Raw genomic sequence first — 16,164 nt, 5'->3', positions numbered from 1 at the left:
CATGAAATAGAATGCTAAAGAAAACTGAGTAGAGGTCTACTAGTATGAACTATTTTGAGTCAGGAGGCACATTAGATAATAAGGTTTTAGGGTTTTGGACCACAGGAAACATATCAAAACTTTATTAATTGCTCATAAATCTTGAACAAATCTCCAGCATCATCAATTTGTTTTTTTTAACTGGTAGGATTACACTGTTATAAGAACTGATACAGAGAATTATAAATCCTTGTTTAATTAAATATTCTGTAATTGGCAAGAGCCCTTGAATTGCTTTGGGTTTTAGTGGATATTGGGGTAATTTGGGCAAAGGTTTAGAATGACTTATTTGAACTTTTATAGGTTCCACACTTTTAATCCTTCCTGTATCACTTGAGGAAGAGGCCCATAAACACTCAGGTATTTTAGAAATTTCAGGGGTGTTACAAGCCTGGTTTTCAATCTTATCCATTTCTACCTGTAAGGGAGCATAACAGTTCTGGTTCAGGGGAGTCAGGAAACTAAAATTATTTCTCCCACCGAGGAGAATGTTATATGCTGTTTTAGCTTTGAAAGGAAGTCTTACACTAGCAAGTTTACTGGAGTGGTATCACATAGTAAAAAGATATGTATTTCTGAAATATAGCCCCAAGGTCAGTTGGATGGGTTCAGATATGGGAACCTGTTGAACTTGATTTGAAGCGTCCACCACAGAAATGATCTTTTTATTGTGAGGGATTTGTTGGCTTATTAAAGTGGGGTTTATGGTAGATAAGGTGGCTCCAGTACCCAGCAGTATTGTACAAAATTCCCTATTAATGTAACTCTTGTTTCTTTATGCTTATTTGAAGGTATCGTGGGGAGCAATTTACTGGAGAATCCCCTCAGTGCCTTGCAATGCTGATTACAGTGAGCAAGGCTAAAATCTCTTTGGCTCCCTGCTAGTAGGGAAATAGTTCCACCTAAAGGGAGGAGGCTTATTGGTGGAGTGATGTAAAAGCAAGGAATCATGCGTCCAGTGTCCTGGTTGTTGGCAAAAAAGGCAGCCATGTTGGGGTAAAGAATTTCTTGTCCTGGGACCTCTGGCTTGGGATTCTAAAAAATGTGAAATGGTCGCTTTGGTCTTGGCCTCTGTATTGTTATAGTTGGAGAGACATAAGCTTCTTAGCTTTGGGAGTCTTTTATTGTTCTAGAGCTTTCTTGAAATTTTCAGCAAAGGCCACCAATTCAGTCATATCTGTACCTTCTTTTTAATCAAACTGCTAAGTGCAAGATGAAATTTGTTTACAAATAGTGCAGTTACTGCTCTTTTAGCCCCTGCAATAATACTCCTTGCTCTATTTTGAGCCCAGAGTATTTGACAAACACTGTTTCTAAGCCAGTTCTGTAACCTGAAACTAGTTCATCTTTTTTTGTTGTTTGTTTGCACAATTGGATGATTGGCCAATCAGTTTTCTGTGGAAAAATCTTAGGAATTAAACATAAAAGGTTTTCAGCTACTTTGCAAGCTTCTTTTGGCCCTTCTTGTGAGGAGGTTTTGGAGGTTTTGGATTCACTAATACGCTCCTCAAGTTTGTCCTACCCTGCTGTTGCCATCTGCTTTCCTGCCTCAGCAAGGTGCAGTATCATGTTACTAAATTGGTAGAGGTTAAGGAATCCTGCATTGTAAGATCCTCTGAAGATTCTAAATTCTTCAGTAAATTTTTGAGGATTTTTCCTTGGTTTAGGGAAGTCCTTTGCAATGGATGAAAGCACAGTTATAGACCATAGAGTAAAGGTGGTTATAGAAGGAAGGCTTGGCTGATCAGTTAGTCTCACTTCATAAGGTCTTTATCTAACCTCTCTTTTTTCATCATCCACAGGGTGAAAAGGGTAATTGAGCAAAAGGGTTAGTGGACTCAGAGAATTTAGATAGAAACAGATAAAGAACAGTTCTCTTTCATTTTGTCATTTGTTGCTTAAGACTTTCATTTGCATTCTGAAATAAATATTTTAAGGAGTCAATTTTTGATTCATCTTGTCTATTACACACCTCTGCATACCAATTAAAGAATATACTTCATTGCTTTTGTGGGCCTTTTTGATTCCTTTTTTTCTCTAATATACCTCTCAAATAAATAATTTTATGCAAATTAAAACTCCCCCATCATGTTCATGTTGATTCCAAGCTATCCCTAGTAAGGTTAACCCATTTTATAAAAATGCACATATTTTTATACATAAAGTTAGCTGGAGTCCCAGACGCCGTTACCTAAAAGACACCTAGCTGAGGTCAGAGACCTCTAACTGAATCAAACCAATTAATTATCAAATCCAGTTCCATCCTGCCTAGTCTAAATATTGCTCAAATCAGAGAGCTCAGAGCACAACATTAGTGGTGCTTCAAATCTGAGAGGAAACTCACCCGTGACCTCTGTTAGAAAAAAGAGAGCAGTGAGAATAATTTTGCTCCACAGGAACCTCACCTTATCTCCTGATGATCCTGGTGGTTGCTGGAGTTTTACTTCGGATCCCACTTCTCTGACACCAATCTGATAAAAGAATACATTTAAAGAAATTAAATTTAACAAAGTTTAATTGAGCAAGAAAAGAAAGGGGGAAAATGATTCGTGAATCAGGCTGCCCCTAGAGTCAGAACAGATTCAGAGGGACTCCCTCAATTGTGGTTATATACACAGAAGTTGAATTTTTGGATCATATGGTAATCCTATTTTTAATTTTTTGAGAAGGTTCTGTACTATTTTTTTTTATAGCAGCTACACTGTTTTACATTCCCACCAGCAGTGTACAGAGATTCCAATTTTTTCAGCACTTGTTCTTTTCTATTGGGTGTGAAGTGATATCTCATTGTGGTTTTGATTTGCATTTCTCTAATGATTAATGATGTTAAGCGTTTGTTCATGTGCTTGTTAGCCATTTATATATCATCTTTGCAGAAATACAGGTCCTTTGCCCATTTATTGATCACATTGTTTTTGTTTTTGTAGGAGTTTTTTGTGTATTCTGGCTAATTTTCTATGTATGAGATCTATTATTTGCAACTGTTTCATTTCTTGTGCTGCTAATGTAATTTGTGAGATTGTGTTTTTAATTCTAAATTCTACATGGCCATACTGGTATATAGAAAAGTGTTTGACTTTTTATATTAACCTTGTATCCTGTAATCTTGCTGTCATCATGTATTAATTCCAGTTTTTCTGTTTATTTACTTGGCTTTCCTACACAGATGATCATGCCATCTTCAAACAAATACAGTTTTATTTATTTCCAATCTGTATATCTTTTATTTCCTTGTGTTGTTGCATTAGCCAATACTGTTAATAGGATGTTGAATGGGTACATTCTTCTGCCATTTCTGATATTGTGGGAAAGCTTTGAGTTTCTCTCCATTAAGGATGAAGTTCCCCTCTATTCCTAGTTTACTGAGAGTTTTTATAATGTCGAGTACTGTATTATGTCACATGCTTTTGTGTATCTATTGGTATGATTATGTGTTTTTTTTCTTTTTTTTTTCTTTTTAGTGTGTGTTTGTTTTTGGCAGCTGCTGGTAAAGGGATACAAAGCCTTGACATTGCTAGTGCAAGGCTGTGCTGTATCCAACTGAGCCATCCAGCCTGCCCTTCTTTTGTGTTTTAACGTGATGAATTACACTAATCAATGTTCAAATACTGAACCAGCCTTGCCTGCCAAAGATAAATACCACTTGGTGATGGTGCATAATTCTTTTTAAACATTGTTGAATGAAGTTTGCTAATATTTTGTTGAGGATTTTGTATGTATGTTCATAATAAATAGTGGTTTGTAGTTTTCTTTTTGTTTTGTTTTGGTGGCCGACCAGTAGAGGGATCAAACCCTGGATCTTGGTGTTATCAGCATCATCCTGTAACCAACTGAACTAACAGATTATCCCCTGGTTTATAGTTTTCTATTCTTGTAATATCTCATCTGTTTTGGTATTGAGATAATGCCATCCTTGTAGAATGAGTTAGAAAGTATCACAACTTTTATTCTCTGAAATAGGTTGTAGGGAATTGTTATAATTTCTTCCTTAAATGTTAGGTTGAGTACCCCAGTGGACACATCTGGGACAGGTGATTTTTGTTCTCAAGCTTGTTATTTATTTCCTCACTGTTCACAATAGGTATAGGCCTATTCAGATTGTTTATTTTTGTGTGTGAGTTTTGGTAAATTGTATCTTTCAAGGACTGGGTCCATTTCATTTAGGTTATGAAATGTTGTATTAGTCTGTTGCTTATAACACAATATACAGAACTGGGTGATTTAGAAGAAAATGAAATTTATTGCTTATAGTTTCAGAAGCTGATAAGTCCAATGTCCAGACAACTCATCTGGTGAGGGTCTTGGTGGTGGCAGCAGTGACCCGGGGGTTTCATATGGCAGAAAATGGTGGAGCAGAGAAAGAGTGAGAGACTAACCTCCTCATTCACCCTCCTTTTAAAGCCCTCCAAACCATGCCCATGACCAACATTTTTAATTCATTCACTATGGCATGGCCCTACAATCTAATCACCTCTTCAAGGCCCCACCTTTCAATTACCTTAATAGGACTTCCCGCCCTCTTAACAGTCACAATGGGGACCAAGTTTCTAGTATATAAAACACGGGGAACAAAATTCAAGTTTAGTGAGTTTTGGGGGGACATAATTTAATGCACTGCAAATGTGTACACAGAGAAGGGTCATACTGTTTCTTTATTATTTTTAAAATCCACAGGAAATGTAGTGGTGTCCTCTCTCTCATTTCTGATATTAGTAGTTTCTGTCCTCTATATCTTTTTAGCTAGCCTAGTATATAGACTTATCAGTTTTATGGATCTTTTTAAAAAATCAGCTTTTTTGTCGTTGGTGGTTTTCTTCCGATTTCCTGTTTTCAATTATATTTTTGCTCTAAATTTTGTTGTTTTTCTTCTGCTTCCTTCCAAGTTAATTTTCTTTTTGGTTTATTTGTTTCTAAAGGTGGAAATTTAGATTATTAACTTTGGATGTGTCTTCTTTTCTAATATATGCATTGGATGCTATAAATTTTCCTGAAAGTACTGCTTTTGCTGTATCCCACAATTTTTCCTAAGTTGTGTTATATTTTTATTTAATTAAAATATATTTAATGTTTTTTTTGACCCATGCATTATTTGAATGTTTCGTTTAGTCACTCTGGAGATTTTGTAGTTATTGTGTTTTTATTGAATTCTAATTTAATTCCATTGTGGTATGAGAGCATGCATTGTGTGACTTCTATTATTTTAAGTTTTCTAAAGTGTGTTTTATGGCCCTGTGTGTCATTTTTCTTGGTGATAGTTTTAAGTGAGTTTCAGAACAATATCTATTGTGTTGTTGAGTGAAGTAATCTGTAGATATCAATTCTATCCTGAACTTATTGTTGAGTTTAGCTATGTCTTTACTGATTTTCTGCCTGCTGGATCAGTCCATTTTTGATAGAGGGTGTTGAAGTCTCTAGTCATCATGGTGGCTCCATCTATTTCTCCTTGCAGTTGTTTTTGTTTTTGCCTCAGGTAGTTTGACAATCTGTTATTAGGCACATATGTCTGGAATCGTTTTCTTGGAGACTAAGTTCCTATATTATGATGAACTGCCATTTGTTTCCTGTAGTTTTCCTTACTTAGAAGTCTGCTGTAGGGCCGGCCCCGTGGCTCACTCGGGAGAGTGAGGCGCTGATAGCACCGAGGCCACGGGTTCGGATCCTATATAGGGATGGCAGGTATGCTCACTGGCTGAGCATGTTGTGGACAACACTGAGCCAGGGGTTATGATCCCCTTACTGGTCAAAAAAAATTTTTTTTAATGTGCTGAATCTGAAATAAATACTCCTATTTCTAGTGTTAGCATTGTGCACTTTTCTTTATGCATTTACTTTGAATTCATATGTGCCCTTATATTTAATCTGTGGTCCTTGTAGACATAATTTTAGTTCCCCTCGACTTTCTTTAATAGTTGCTCTGAGTTTAAACTATACATTTACAACTAATCCAAGTCCACTTTCAGTTAACACTGTACCACTCCATGAGCAGTGTGACTACCTTACGTTAACAACATAATCCTGATTCCTCCCTTCCGTGCTCCCATGCATCATTGTTGTCACTTTACTTCTCTTATATATAAGCCTGTGTGACTGTGTGAGTGTGTATGTGTGTGTGTGTGTACATAATTGTATACATTATTACTAGTATTGTGTGCCACCTGTTATTAGGTAGATTAAAAATACGAAAAATAAGTTTATATCGAACCTTCACTTATTTCTACTTTAGGGCTCCTTTTGTTTTTATGTTTCTCCAGGTTTCTGACCTGTATCTTTTTATTCTCTCTATAGAATTTTTTGAAAAACATTTCTTGCAAGACAAATAAATGTACTGGAAACTAATTCAATCAATTTTCATTTGTCTTAGAAAGACTTTATTTCTACTCACTTTTAAATGATGATTTCACTGTGTATAGAACTCTAGGTGGGTGGGTTTCTTCTCTCAACATTTGAATATTTCACTCCACTCTCTTCTTCCTTGCAGAGTTTCTGAGGAAAAGTTGGAAATAATTGTTACTTTTGTTCTTTCTAAGTAAGATGTTACCTCCTCCTCTGGCTTCTTTCAGATATTTCTTTATTTTTGGTTTCTTGTATTTTGAAAATTACATGCCTACATGTAGGTTTTGGTTTTTGTCTTGCCTTGTATTATCTTAGCTCTCTGGATCTTTGGTTTGGTGTCTGACATAAATTTGTGGAAGTTCTCAGACAGCATTCTTTTAAATATTTCTTCTGTCTCTTTCTTTCTTTCTTTGTCTTGTTCTTCTAGTATTCTCATTATGTTACACCATTTGTGGTTGTCCCACCATCTTTGGATATTATATCTGTTCTTTTTTTACCTTGTCTTTGTGGATTTTTGGTTACATTTTATTTTATTTTTAAATTTTTATTTTTTATTTTTATTGGTTATACATATTTATGGGGCAAGAGCTGAGTGTCAGCACCTGTGTTGAAGTTGTCGTGAGCAAATCAAGGCTGCAGCGTGCCCACCACCTCAAATTGCAATTATTCCCCATCTCCCGCAGCCAACCTCTCTCCAGTGCCCCTCTCCCGCTCCCCAGCAACCATAGGTCTGTTCTCTCCCTCTGTAAATTCAAGAGACCACTGCTGTCTTTCTTTTCTTACTTCTTTCTCTCTTAGCTCTCACTTATGAGCGAGGACTTGTGGTATTTTTCCCTCTGTGCCAGACTTAATTTGAGGTTTCTTTTCATGTACCCTCAAGCCCAGGGATTCTTTCTTTCTTTCTTTTTTTTAGCTATGTCCAGTCTACTAAGAAACCAATCAAAGACTTTTTTCTTCTGGTTTTGAGATTAGTGGCTGGCCAGTATGGGGAACATTTTTTACTTCTGATAGAGTGTTTTGATCTGTAGTATTTCTTTCTTGGGCCTTGTCTCTGCTTACGTTACCTATCAGTTCTTAAATGCTGCCTGTTTTATTCATTTGAGCCCTTAGCATATCAGTTAGAGTTTTCAAAAATCCCCTGTCTAATAATTTTAGCATCCTAGGCCATGTCTTGCTCTGATGCTTATGCTGTCACTTGTTATGGGTTTTTTAATGTTTTAAAATGCCTTGTTCTTTGTTTTTGTTTTTTTAATTCCACACTTGATGCACTGAGTAAAAGAAACTGTGATAATGTGCATTCAGTATGTGGTGTCAAGGTGTGCAGATGAGGAAGCTCTTCTAGTCAGGCTGCTATAAGAGAATACCTTAGAGTGGGTAACATGTACACGATAGAAATTTATTGTTTCCAGTTCTAGAGGCCAGAAAGTCCAACATCAATGCTTAGGAGATTCATTGTCTGGTGAGGGCCCATTTTTCCCAGGTGGTTCCTGCTTTGTGTGCTCCCAGGGTGGGAGGGAAAAAGAAGCTTTCTTTGGTCTTTTTTATAAGGGCACTAATCCCTCTCATGAGAGATCTGTCCTCATGACTTAATCATCTCTGAAAGAACCCACCACTTAATTCTAGCACATTAGAGATTAGATTTTATCATATGAATTTGTGGGGGATACACACGGACCATAGCCAAAATGTTCTGTATTTCTATGATTAAGTCTTAGTCCATAAGTTAGTCTCTGTCTGGACTGTGAACTTCACAAGTTTTCTCAATTCGTTTTTTTCTCTCCCTTTAGGTGGGACAGGGTGGCTGATATGAGCCAGAATTGGATATTTCCTTCTCCCATGTGGAAGGCTAGAGCGGGCTGGAGTTGGGTTTTTCCCTTCACCCAGATCATTTAGGCTCTGATAATGCTACAGCAGATTGGGCTTTTGTTAAGTATTTTTTTCTGAGTGTAGGCCTTGGTAAGAAGGACCTAGTGCTCTGGCATATTTCAAAATGGATTGCCTTTTCTCTTCCCACAGGTGGAAGCAGAATGGGAGTTTTCTTTGCTATTTACTGTAAGCAACTGATCAAGTTTTTGGAGGTAAATGTTACAATATTGTGGTGATCCACTTATAACTGGGTCCTTCTGGAGTCTTTAATAAATTCTCAGAGTTGTTCACATGGCGCCTCCACCAGTTCCACTGGTTCCCATGGTGGTTTCCAAGTCTCTGTTGCTTTAACCCATTAGTGTGTATTTGGCTGTCTACCTCTCTGTATTAATCCAATTCTATTGCTTATAACAGAATACCTGGCACTGGGTAATTTATAAAGAAATGTATTTATTTGTTTGTTTTTTTCTTTGTTTGTTTATTATAGTTTTGGAGTCTGGGAAGTCCAAAGTCCAGGGAACACATCTGATGAGGGCCTTCTCGTAGGTGGTGACTCACTACATCAACACAGAGTATCACATGGTGAGAAAGGGCTGAGCAAAAGAGAGGTGACCTGCTCACTTGCTCTCCTTTTAAATCCATCAGAACCTCTTAGAGTCCCCACCTTCTGATTACAATAGGATTTTCCACCCTCTTAAGACTGTCACAAAGGGGTTTAAGTTTTAATGAGTTTTCAGGGGATGTTCAATCCACAGCAATCTCTAATCTTGTGGGCCATAATTTGCCTTGTGTCATCTTCTCTTTTAAAAATCCAGAAAGAGTTGTTGATACTTTTTCTTTCACTTTTTACTGTTAGGATTGAGTGTCTACTTCCAAGCTTTTCATGTGCACAAATAGAAAACTAAAGGTATATTTTGTGGGGATTATTGTTTTGATTTGTTTTTTTGCAGCTGGCCTGTAAGTGGATCTGAACCCTTGACTGTGGTTTATCAGCAACATGCTGTAACTGAGTGAAGTACCCAGCTAGCCTCTAAAAGTGTCTTTTTAATGTCTATGCAAATAGTTAAAAGATTTTGCTTCATAGAACTGGGAATATGATGAGTTCTATTAGTAAACTTCTTAATAGTGAGCTTTCCTTTATTCATGGAATAATCTAAGAAAATTTCTTCTTGGTCTTTATACTATATTTCTCTTCTTCAGCTATCAAATATTAGTGTTTCTGCAGATTCTGTACTTGTTCTTCTTTTTACTTATCTCTTGGGTTCACTCTCTCTAATGGCTTCAGATATTAGTGAAATTCTGATGCTTTTCAAATCTTTATCTTCAGCTTATATCTCTCTCCTAGACTCTGGAATCACATAATTGCCATTTGGACATTCCCACAGATATTTCAGATATGTGTCCAAGTCTGTGTTACTTCGGCCCATTATATTTTTCTCCCATTTTTCAAATAATTTGACTATATACAGTGCCATACCTACCACCTGTGATTATGCATATAGCTTGAGAGTAAAAGTCTTCTTTTCATCTTTTGCCCAGCAGATTAGTACTATATTATGTTTCTGCTTTTTCTTCTCTTTAATTTTTTTCCTTTTATAGAATTAGGACCCTCTTCCTTTTGCTTCCTGCTTTGTTGTCTGATGTAGGTGGTCTTCTTTCACCCTGGATTCTTCCCCTCTGACTCTCCCTTAAAATTTTTCCCATTGTCCTTCTAGTGGATGACTGTTAAAATGCAAATCTGGTCATATAACGTAACTGTTTTGACAGGACCTCATTATTTACAGCCTGTGGTTTGGGAAGTGGCACTGTCCACCCTGATATGGACAGAAGTGATCCTTTTGCTTGTAGGGAGGAAATTTTGGGTTGCCTTTGTATGTGCTTTTTATTTATTTATAACTAATTAAAAAACAAGAGGAAGTACATAAGATGTATTGTTGTTTGTATTTGGCCAAATATTGAAATGCAGAATCACTCCATAATCAGTTGCTTCAGTGTTGCATTTATCTCTCATCACAGCAGTGTCATTAACCTACAGTGGTGCTGTGTGTCGTTCCATCAACATGGTGCATGTTTTGTGCTTTTCTGACTACATATTTGTTGTTTCCTTATAGTCACAAGAACACATAGTTTGCATGGAAGAGCACATCTCTGGCATTTCAGTGCAGTGCAAACTGGATACAAACTGAAACTATGTTCTCTTTCTTACCCCTACATTGAACTTCTGTCTAAATTAGTTCATCTGACATTATTTCAGGTATTATTTATACTCATGGCTTTATACCAGATCATAAGCTCCTTGGAGGGGCAGAATTTTATTCATGCATTTATCATGAGCAACAAGGATGGTTCTAGATCTATATACAAAGCTTTATAATCATGTTTTTAGTAACAAATAAATTACAACAGTGTCAGGATATTTCTCCTGTGGTTTTTCTTATCTCCCACTATATAGAGTACTAAGAATCTGCATCTTGTATAATGTATGGATGATACATGCACACACAGAACTGTGAACTACCAGATTTCTCTGTGACCCAAGGCTAGTGAATTGACTTGACCAGAAATGTGCCCTTACAGGGGCTTCATGTCCTTTGAGGATGTGGCTGTGTACTTTACCTGGGAAGAATGGCAGTACCTGGATGATACTCAGAGGACCTTATACAAAGACATGATGCTGGAAACCTACAGCAGCATGGTGTCATCGGGTGGGTGAAACTTCCCCAAAATGACCAGGAATGACACAGTTTTGTTTGTGGTAAATATGGGTACCATTTATAAGGTTTAATGCTATTTCAGTAAGATTCCATTTCATGAAGAATGTGAGTGTCATCCCTCTAATGAAAGGTTCTAGTTGACCTTTTCATTTTCCAGCTTCTGAAGCTGAGCTCTTGTCATTTTTCCAAGGATCTAACTTAGTGGTTTTACAAAGTCCAACATTATTTCCCATTAACAGGGCACTGCATTACCAAACCTAGGTTGATCTTCAAGTTGGAGAAAGGGACAGGGCCATGGACAATAGAAGAACCCCCAAACCAGAGGCTCCCAGGTCAGTTAGTGGATACTGTACAGTGAGGCTGGAAAGAGTGAAGCCCAGCAGATGTGGGCAGTGTTCAGGTCTTAATAGGAATTGTTCCCTGGTTCCAGACCCGAGGACAGCTAGGCTGCATACCTTTTATAATTTCCACGGAAGGCTCTTTCATGTATATTACCACATTGTATTTTGCCTAATTTTGAAAATATTTACCTAAATTCTAATCCCTACATTTCTCTTCTTAGACATTTTTCTTTGCTACTCACTTTCTCAGTATTCTCAGTTGCCCTCTTTTCCTTCATTCTCATGCACATTTTTTCAGAACATTTAAGTATTTTTTCTGCTACTTACAACAGAATACCAGAAATTTATAAAGAAACAATGTTTTTCTTAACAATTTCAGAGGCTAAGTCCAAGGTTGAGGGGTTGCGTCAAGTGAGGGCCTTCTTTCTGGTGGTGACTTCTTGTTGGAGTCCCAAGGGCAGTGTAGGGTACCGTATGGCAAGACTGACAAAAGTATGTCCACATTCTGTCTCCCTTTCCCTATAAAGCCATGTATCTACTTACTGATAACTCATTAAACCATTACTCCCTAAATGGATTCATTCATTTATGAGTTCATAACCCTCATGATCTATTCCCTTCCTAAATTCCCTACTTTTCACATACCAAACGTGGATTTTTTACCCTCTTAACACTGTCACAATGGGAATCAACCTTCAATATGTGTTTTGAGTGACATTCAGACTATAGCACAGATATTTACACATTTGGTTATTCTTTCAGTACTTTTTATAGATCAAGTTTTAAGCACTGATAATTTTATATTTGTACTTATAACAGCAATGTCTTGCTTTCAAAGAGCTTACATTGTGATGAAAGAGAAACAAGAAAATAATATATGCTAATTAGTTGGATAAAAATTGTGAGGAATATTTTAACCAGAGAGAAATACAGGATGTGAAATTTTAGAAAGGATGTTCAGAGAATGCAGTTTTAGAGGGATTTTTGTTTACTTTGGCAAAGCTTCAAGTTAAATCTTGTCTAATTTTGACATATAATACATACACAAATATAAAATCTGAATTCAGGAGTGGACATAACTATTGGACATACAAATTTGGAAATTGGCACCCTACAGCTGAGCTGATATTTAAAATCATACTCATACATATCATCTATGGAGTTGATAAGAAAATGAGGAAGGCGTTCCAGTAGTGAGCCTTGTGTGCCATAAAACCAGAAATTCTGAAGCTGAGCAGTATCCAGGATAGGAGCAAGGAAAGAGCTGGTCCTGGTCTTGGGAGGAGAACCAGGAGATTCTTGGTCCCGTGGCCAAGCTAATCAAGGGTTTTTTGTTTAGGGGCTCAGATTCCTGTTTGGAGGTAGAGTTTGAAGGCGGCATTTTATTCTTCTCATTCTGAAAATCATTCTAAGCAACAAAGCGAATGAGAAATGTATAAGAGACTCCATTTTCTATGAAACTAGAACAGAGCAAAACTTCAGTGCACAGAACAAAAGCCTACAAAGGCAGAGAATTATCAAGCACAGTGTGCATGTGCCAGATATTGGAAGGAGTATACAAGTTGAATTTAAAAGGAGCCAAAAAAACCCCAGTTTTTAAAGATGGCGGATAGCCTGGGTTGTAGATCCAAATCGTTTAGATACATGGGAAAGGGGTGCCCAGCGTGGCAGACTGAAACTTCTCGTAATGGTTTTGAGAAACGGTGGGTGTTAGGTTAAAGGAGGGATTTGAAGGAAGTGGTCTTTATCTTGTGTAGAGTAAAGATTTCATTATTTGAAAATCTTGCAGATGCATATAGTCATTTCTTAGGGAAGTGTGAAAATTATAGAAGCAGGTACAATATTCTAAACCTAAGGCATATTCCAACTTAAGTTACAGAAAAATGGCCCTCTCTTCCACCTCACAGTAATTGATTCAAGACATCCCTGCCAACTTCACAACAGAATCAGGAGAAAAAGAGCAGTATAAGACACACACTGATACTATAAGGGTAAAACAGGAAAAGACAGGGTGAACAAATGTCAAGTGATAAGAAATTAGTTGAAAACTATAATTAGGCAGTAGGTAAAATTTTCTACTAAATGTTTCAGCATGAATTGAAAAGAAACAAAGAAACATGATTTAACCTTAGTAAATATTTTTTAAAATTAGAGAAATTAATTATAAAAGAAACATTTTAAACATTAGAAAAAATATAAGTACAGTTTATTGTATTTAGTCACTAGGAATAAAACCAACATACTCATAAAACCAATAACTGTTGTGGGTTTTTATAAAATATTATGTCACTAAGATAGGTAGAAACTTCTTACCTGTACACTAGCATTCAATAGGATATACTTATGTGTGGTTCATAAATATGTTTATCTTTTGCTCATTTCAGATGTCCAGGAAGTTGATGGCCTAATTCAGCAGAACCAAGAAAATCACTGGAGACATTTGTGACAAGTTGTAATCACCAACAACAACACATCAACTGAGAAAAGAGTTGAGTTAGGAAACTCATTTAATTTGAGCTCTAACCATATATCAAATCTGTTTATAAATAATGGAAACTATTCAGGAATGAGGCCTGAGGAGTTTAATGTATGTCAGAATGCACTTCTTTCTATAGATCCTGATGAGATGCATGCTGGAGAGAAGCATGAATGCCTTAGTATAACTGGGAAATCCCTCTGACACTGTGAACATCTTAGTCTGCGTAACAAGATCCAACCAAGGCAGCAGCCTTCTGAATATAGTGCACAAGGGAAACTCTTCAACGCTAAATCAAAAATATTTACACATAAGAAGGTTCATATGGGAGAGACCTCCTGTAATGATAATGAGTTTGGGAATGGCTGTGATAAGTCAGTTCTCATTGCCCAAGATGTAACTCGGGTAGGGAGGAAAACATTTGAATGTGATGTATGTGCAAACATGTTCTGTAAACAGTCTAAACTCACTAACTGGCAGAAAATACACACAGGGGAGAAGCCCTATAAATGTAGTGAAAGTGAGAAATCCTTCATTAAGAAATCATACATTCCTACACATCAGAGAACACATATCGGGGAGAAGCCCTATACATGTAGTAACTGTGACTCTTTTTCCTATCAGATATTGGACCTTGCTAAGCATCAGAGAACTCACATGGAGAAACTCACATGGAGAAGAGTGAGAAGTCACTCTTCAGCAAGAGTCACAGAATTCACAATGTTGAGAAACAGTATGAATGTGACATAGGCAGAAAGACTTTCTATGTTATGTCACACCTCAGTATGCATCAGAAAATCCACAGAGGTGAGAAGCTCTTTGCATGTAATGAGTGTGGAAAATCCTATTACTGGAAGTCACACTGGAGCAGACATCAGAGCACTCATACTGGTGAAAAGCCATATGAATGTAAAGAATGTGGAAAAGCTTTTAAACAGAAGTCACACCTCAGCAGGCTTCACAGTATTCATACAGGATAGAAACCCTATGAATGTACAGAATGTGGAAAAGCATTTCCATGGAAGTCATGCCTCAGCTTGCATCAGAGAATTCATACAGGTGAGAAACCCTATGAATGTAAAGAATGTGGAAAAACTTTTAAATAGAAGTCACACCTCAGCAGGCTTCACAGTATTCATACAGGATAGAAACCCTATGAATGTACAGAATGTGGAAAAGCATTTCCATGGAAGTCATGCCTCAGCTTGCATCAGAGAATTCATACAGGTGAGAAACCCTATGAATGTAAAGAATGTGGAAAAACTTTTAAATAGAAGTCACACCTCAGCAGGCATCGCAGTATTCATACAGGATAGAAACCCTATGAATGTACAGAATGTGGAAAAGCATTTCCATGGAAGTCATGCCTCAGCTGGCATCAGAGAATTCATACAGGTGAGAAACCCTATGAATATAAAGAATGTGGAAAAGCTTTTAAACAGAAGTCACACCTCACCAGGCATCAGAGTATTCATACAGGTGAGAAACCATATAAATGTAAAGAATCTAGGGAAACATTCTGCAGCAAATCACACCTCAGTGCACATCACAGTATTCACAGAGATGAGAATCTATATGAATATAATAAATGTGGACAAACCTTTCACCTGAAATCACACTTTTGGGTGCATCAGAGTCCTCACACAGGAGAAAAACCCTGTGAGTGGGGTGAATGTGGAAAAACATTTTGGAAGATGTCAGCCCCCATAGAGCATCAGAGAATTCACACAGGTGAAAGACCCTATGAATGTAATGAATGCGGTAAAGCTTTCTACAGAAAATCACACCTCAGTGCACACCAGAGAATGCATACAGGTAAGAAACTCTATGAATGTAAAGAATGTAGGAAAGCTTTCTACAAAAAGTCACAACTTAATGCACACCAGATAATTCATATAGGTGAGAAATCATGAATATGAGCCGTGTACAAAAACTTTCTATCATAAAGCCGCTCTGACTACATCAGAGATTCACACTGGTGAGAAACCTTATGAATGTAAGGAATGTGCTATAACTTTCTATAGTAAATCAAAATTAAGTGGATGTCAGATAGTTCACACAGGTGAGAAACCCTTTGAGTTTAATGAGTATATAAAAAAAAAAAAAAAAACCTTTTACCAGAAGTCACACTTTAGCATCAGAGCACTGACACTAGTGAAAAACTATATCAATGTAAAGAATGTGAAAAAGCTTTTACAAAAAAGTCACACTTCAACAGACATCAGAGTATCCATACAGAGGAGAAACCATACGTGTGTAGAGAATGTGGAAAAGCCTTCAATGAAAAGTCATGCTTCAACAGGCATCAGAGAATTCACATAGGTGAGAAACCAAATGTATGTTAAGAATGAGGAAAACCTTTTAACAGAAGTCAGTTTTTAACTACATGGGAGAA

General features: G+C 37.0%; 1 long non-coding RNA gene across 1 annotated transcript in view; it reads left to right on the top strand.

The window, feature by feature from the left end:
- LOC134366479 (uncharacterized) overlaps positions 1-15,855 on the top strand; it is a 38,407-nt gene extending 22,552 nt beyond the window's left edge. Inside the window, exons 2-3 of the long non-coding RNA XR_010022326.1 lie at positions 13,678-13,781; positions 14,394-15,855. This is a non-coding gene — a long non-coding RNA (uncharacterized LOC134366479). The remainder of the gene's footprint in view (positions 1-13,677; positions 13,782-14,393) is intronic.
- Positions 15,856-16,164: the final 309 nt, after the last annotated feature.

The sequence above is a fragment of the Cynocephalus volans genome, chromosome 18, assembly GCF_027409185.1.
Source record: "Cynocephalus volans isolate mCynVol1 chromosome 18, mCynVol1.pri, whole genome shotgun sequence".
Taxonomy (NCBI): Eukaryota; Metazoa; Chordata; class Mammalia; order Dermoptera; family Cynocephalidae; genus Cynocephalus; species Cynocephalus volans.
Note: the sequence above shows the minus strand (reverse complement) of the source record. Positions and strands in the feature narration are given on the sequence as shown.